Consider the following 6,000-nt stretch of genomic DNA (forward strand, 5'->3'; position numbering starts at 1 on the left):
CAGAATAGCATGTGGGATCTTAGTTCCCTGACCAGGGATTGAACCTGCTCCCCGTACAATGGAAGCATAGTGTCTTAACCACTGGACCACCAGGGAAGTCCTTGACTTTCTTAATGTACTGTGAGCTGCTAAAGAGTAGAAATAATTTCTTTATCGCTGTGTCCCTTAGGCAAGAGTTAAACTGTTTGCAACCATGCATATTTTGAAAAACCTCCCAGGGAGTCTGATATATACCTTCCAGGTTGAGAACAATTGTCTCTGTGCCTGTTGTAGTGCTGGGCACAGAGAAGCCGCTGTGTGTTTCTGAAATTGAAATTTAATATATAATTAGAACATAAAACACCCAAATGTTTCAGATATTAGTTTTGAAATATGACAATAATTAGCCATCTGCCATGACCTTACCAAGAGAAGTCACACTGTTCCCCAAGTTACAGTTAGGGTAATTGTGCAAGATAAACCTTACCTGCATATATTTACATTACAGATGCTTAAGTAGAATAAGTAACAAAATGTGAGCAAAGTAAGTATATACTTAGTATTTTGGATAAAGATTGCTTTTAAGTAGCTTTGCAGTATAAAGTCAAATGCCTTTCTCTTCGTGTATTTTTGACTTGTAATTCTGTTTTCATTAAGAATGGAGCCATACAGTAGCAAGAACAGAACAGTCAGAATTTTATCCAAGCCCTGGATCTGCCACTTCTAACCATCTCATGTTTGCAAGCCATTTTAAAACCCTCTGAGTTCATCACTTACACTTGTGGAATTAAAATAATGAAACTTACTCTGAAGAACTACTACAAAGACTATACATATACTTACATTTCCTTGCATACAGTAGATCCACAAAAATAGCTGTTATTACCACTACTGAAAATTCAGTTTTGTTTCCACTGCACACATGTTCAGTAGCTCAATTGTGTCTGACTCTTTGTGATCCCACGGACTATAGTCTGCCAGGCTCCTCTGTCCATGTAATTTTCCAGGCAAGAATACTGAGTGGGTTGCTATTTCCTACTCCAGGGGACCTTCCCGGCCCAGGGATCGAACCTGTGTCTCTTGCATCTCCTGCAATGCCATTTGGGTTCTTACCAGCTGAGCCTTGGGGAAAGCCCCTGTTTCCACTGACAAACACTTAAAATAATACACTATTTCAATCTTCAGTATGGTAACAGATGATACTAAGCAATTCTTGCCACATATCAACTAAGGGATTCCAATTAGAATTATGTTGGTTATTTTCCAACATCAACAACCACACACAAATGTCACTATAAAAATTGTCATAATGATAAAAATATAATAGCATAAAGGATTATGAATTGAGTGGCCAGTTAGTTATCCATGGTTATATTATAAATTACTCCAAAACTTAGTGGCTTAGTTTTACAACAATAAACTATTTTTGTATAGGTCAGGAATTCATGAGTAGCTTAGTTGGATAATTCTGCGCTAGTAGCTCATTAGACTGTAAAGTCAAGATGTAGGTTGAGGTTGAAGTATCTACTTCCAGGGAGGCTCATTGACATGGCTGACAAAATGGTCCTGGCTGTTGGCGGAAGACCTCAGGTATGTGGACCTCTCAATGTCCCCATGACACGGTAGCTGGCTTCCCCCAGAGCAAGCAACCTAAGAGAAGGTAAGGCAGAATTATCAAACACTCTATGACCTGACCTTGAAATCACACCTCGTTATTCCTGTGATATTGTATTGGTTACACAGGGCAGTCCCCTTCAGTGAGGCAGGGGAAAATCATGTAAACACCAGGAAGGAAAAACTAGTGGGCACCATCTTGGAAGTTTGGCTACCAGAAATAGTAGATAAACAATACCTTTAATAATACTTGTTTTATCTGAAAATGGTGAACAAATGCAATAGATTTGCTTTCTTTCTCCATCTACTTCTGAAATTGGAAATAATTATTTCCAATTATTTCTTAATGACCTTAAATAAGTGTGATTATTTTTATTGTTGCTGTTTTCCTATTAAAGGTTTCCTTCAAATGACTTGCTATTTGAGCAAGTACTAGGAATCCTTCTGATGTGAATACATAATCAAGATTGTAGTATAATGCAGAAGTCAGTGTTTCAATTTTTCTCTGAGGGAAAATTCAGTTTTATTTCCACTGACAAACACTTAATACACTATTCCAATTATCAGCATGGTAACAAATGATACTAAGCAACTCCTGCCAAGTATTAACTAAGGAATTCAGATTAGAATTATGCTGGTTAACTTCCAGCATCAACAACCACACACAAAATATTTTATTTTCCTCTTTCCCATTAACTGATTGCCTGACTCTGAAAGTCATAATCCTATTTTTATCTTTAAACTGAGGGAATTTTATTGCTTAGAAAAATAAAAGTTATATATAAAAAGATATATGGATCAAAAGAATTAAGAGACTATTCATTCCCTCAAGTTCTTAAATTGTATGATTGGTTATTTCTTATGTTCTCTTTGAGGTACAGAATGATGGCTAAACCACCTTGACAGATTTTGCACACACAAAAAAGAAGTTTTCAGAGACTTTTATTACAGCCTTGTTATCAGTTCACCCATTCAACTTAAAATTTTGTATCAGCAAACAGAGCCACTGCTTTGGTTACCAACAGATATGCCCCATGATATTAAGAACACAACATGTTGGTATGAATGGCTGTTTTGTGTTAATGTCTCCTTTATGACAAGGAAAGGAAGGAGGGATAGATTCCTGAGCCCTCAAAAACTGACCAGAAAAGGCAAATTAAAGGGTCAGAGGTGAAAAGACACAAAAATGTGGATATCTCTTGAAGAGGCAATGAAAGCACCATAGATTTAAAGCTGAGTGGACAAGCCATATATCACTCCATGCCAAGAAAATCTTGTCTATGACCACACACCATTTTTCCTGACAGACAACTTAAAATGTATCAATACTTGCATTGTTAGCAGGCTGTCAAGTGATATGTTCAGAGTCATGTTTTTTGAAGCCTGATCTACCATAATTTATACTTCTTCTTTTCAAGCTGCAATTCAGGTCATGCTGTGCTCCCCAAGATAATAAACAGGAAGAACACTTAGGGCCAGACTTCAATTCACTTTGCCTTTCACCTTGCAAACAGAGCCTTCAAACAAACATCTTTATGACACCCCATTAAGATGATCCTTTCAGAAAATTCTAGTGTTCTGGGTAATTTTAAATGGTACAGCATGAAACAGCTTATCAGACATACACACTTACCTAGCAGTTACGGTTCAAGCCACACCTAGCTGATGCAAGCCTTTGTTCCAACCTTGATTCTGAGAATTTGAATTTTACCAAGAAAAGCTATTTGAAGGCAAGAGGCTTTTTCATGCCCTCATGACTGCACAGGAAGATGTAGGGCAATGGCTTACATTCTGTAAGATCTCTAAATCTCTCCTTTCACCAAGAGCACTATTCAAGCGTTCAGAGGATGTAAGATATTGTTTAAGCAAAATGTTTCCTTTCATCTTTAAGGAAGACCTGAGGGATCTGTTGTCAATACAATAATAAGAACAGCTGAGCTATTTAATATTTAATGCATATGGTGCAGAAATACCTGGTTGACGTCACTGACTGGTGCTCTCTTTCCAAATCATGTAGCTGTTGTTTTACGGCATCCCAGCTGGGCACTACAACCCTCATGCCCATCATGAGACAACTGCACTCACATTCTATTGGCCAATCCCAATCACATGACCCCAAACATTTAGGTAGGCTGGTTCCAGCCAGTGGGATATGACGGGAAGTTATGCATGTCCCCTCCAAGCTGTGTGTACCTTCTCTATAGCACCCTCTGCTTCTGCAGCAACCCTCAGATCACCTGTTGAAGATGTCTGCATCATAGGATGGAAGGATCCAGAATCCCTGAGTCAGTAGTCAGAGAAGAGTTGCTCAGTCAAGAAAGAAGGTCTATACTGAACATTGTATGAGAGAGAACACAAGATTGTGATATGATACTCTGTTTGGGGAGATTCTGTTAGAGCAGTTCATCTACCCCGACCAGATGGGAGAAACTGAACAAATATAGATGTAACCTTTTTTTGGGTTCCACGATCATCTGGGAAAATAGAAGAGGAACACAGGAAGAAAATGGTACAGTTGACAGAGGCAGCAAAACCCAACAGGGGGAGGAATGAGATCATTTCCTGGGTCAGCCCCTCTGAAGTATTTGCTCTTAAAAAATCAGCTCATTGGTCTTAAATGATGTGGACTAAGATAGACAACTTGAATATCCACACAATTATCATTTTTAAAAAAGTAAGCAGAAAAGATCACAAATAATCTTTGCCATACTGAAAAATGCAAGTGATAAGATGCAGTGATAAGATGGCTAGGCAGCATTTTAGTATGGTATAATATTTCATCCAGGAGACACCTGGTAAAAAGGATTGAGATGGAGAAACCGAGAGAAACATTCAAGGAGAAAGGATGAGGCAGGAAAAAACAGAAAACTTCAGATTCAAAGAGAAAGAGCCAGAGAAGTTAAAAATAGTTTTTAAAAAGGAATTGAAGTTTATGGACAGAGTAAGAGAAGGTGAAGAAAAATCCTTTGAAGACCTAAGAAGTATATTTATTCATTTATTAATTTAATTCCACAAACATTTGCTGAGTAACTACTATGTGCTGAGTCCTGTGATAGGCACCACAGACAGAACCACGAACTCACAGTCCTGGAGCTCATAGCCTTACACAGAAAATAAAGAATCCCGATGGTTTTCCCAATGCCAACCATTAGCTTACTTTCACTCAAAAATGTAGTCAACCAATTCATGTTGATGTATGGCAAAACCACCACAATATTGTAAAGTAATCATCTTCCAATTAAAATTAATTAATTAATTTTAAAAGACCAGTGGGAGAAAGAGCACTGCTTCCTCCCACTCTAACACCATCTTCCTAAATTCTATTTTAGTATCTGAAAGGGGAAAACTGGCTGAAGAAAGAGGAAATTCTAAGTCTTTAACAGACCATGACAAAAACAGAGCTAAATCATTATTTCTAAGAAAATGTAATTGCTTTTTATTACCACACACTGAATAGCTTTCCCAATTGTCCCCTGTACCTCTGTATCAGCGCTGGTCGCAGAATGTACAATTCCTGACAATAGACAATACTATTGAACAAATTAGTCTCCTATGATCAAAATAACACTTTCATAACAATGGTCAGGTCCTGCCTACTTTCTCTAGACTTCTGCCAAACAGAATGCTAGTGCAGGCTAATTATATGAGCTGGCTGAAAATTGTGCAGATCATGGAAAGGTATCTCCCTAAACAACAACTGAGAAAAAGTCTTAACATCAAATCCAAAACAATAGGAAAAAAGTGAGAGAGCAAACTATCCCCAGGCAATCTCATCAGCACACTGCAGTTAACCATATTTGTTGACACTCATAAAAGAGTTGCAAAATTCTTTGCAGTGGGGTCTTCCCTGGTGGTCCAGTGTTTAAGACTCTGCCTTCTAATGCAGGAAGCATGGGTTCCAGCCCTGGTCAGGGAACTAAAGTCTCATATGCTGTAGGGTGTGGCCCCAAATTTTTTTTTTTTAATTCTCTGCGTTGAAAACAAGTCACCTTCCATGATTAAAGAACATTCTGCCATGTTGACGCACGTGCTTTGCTCCAAAGTACAGCAATGGCTCATTGTTACATTGATCACTTTTGTCACTTTGGGGAACAAAAATATTGAATAGTTCATCAGACAGAGAGTTGAAGACAGTCCATTGTAACTTTTACACACTGATTCCCACGTCAGGCAATGAATACAGACAGTTTGTCACAGGGAATGGGGGAGTAAGGACCAATTTTTCCAAGTTCTACTATTCATAAGGTGTGGCACCACAGATCTGATGCATGGAGGGTGGTGCAAGAGGTTTGGAATTTGAGTCCCTCAAGAAAAGTTTGAGGAAAAGCCCAACAAACAAGGAAAACAATGGCTCCAACATGGTCAAAACGGATGTCCAGCACCATCTACAATGCATGAGCTATTACA

The 6,000-nt window shown here is 38.4% G+C and overlaps 1 protein-coding gene across 1 annotated transcript in view; it reads right to left on the reverse strand.

The window, feature by feature from the left end:
• The window catches only part of ST8SIA6 (ST8 alpha-N-acetyl-neuraminide alpha-2,8-sialyltransferase 6), a 165,418-nt gene that overhangs the window by 59,921 nt on the left and 99,497 nt on the right, over positions 1-6,000 (reverse strand). The gene's annotated exons all lie outside the window — the stretch shown is intronic.

The sequence above is a fragment of the Bison bison genome, unplaced genomic scaffold (genome assembly GCF_000754665.1).
Source record: "Bison bison bison isolate TAMUID 2011002044 unplaced genomic scaffold, Bison_UMD1.0 scf7180017864461, whole genome shotgun sequence".
Classification (NCBI taxonomy): domain Eukaryota; kingdom Metazoa; phylum Chordata; class Mammalia; order Artiodactyla; family Bovidae; genus Bison; species Bison bison.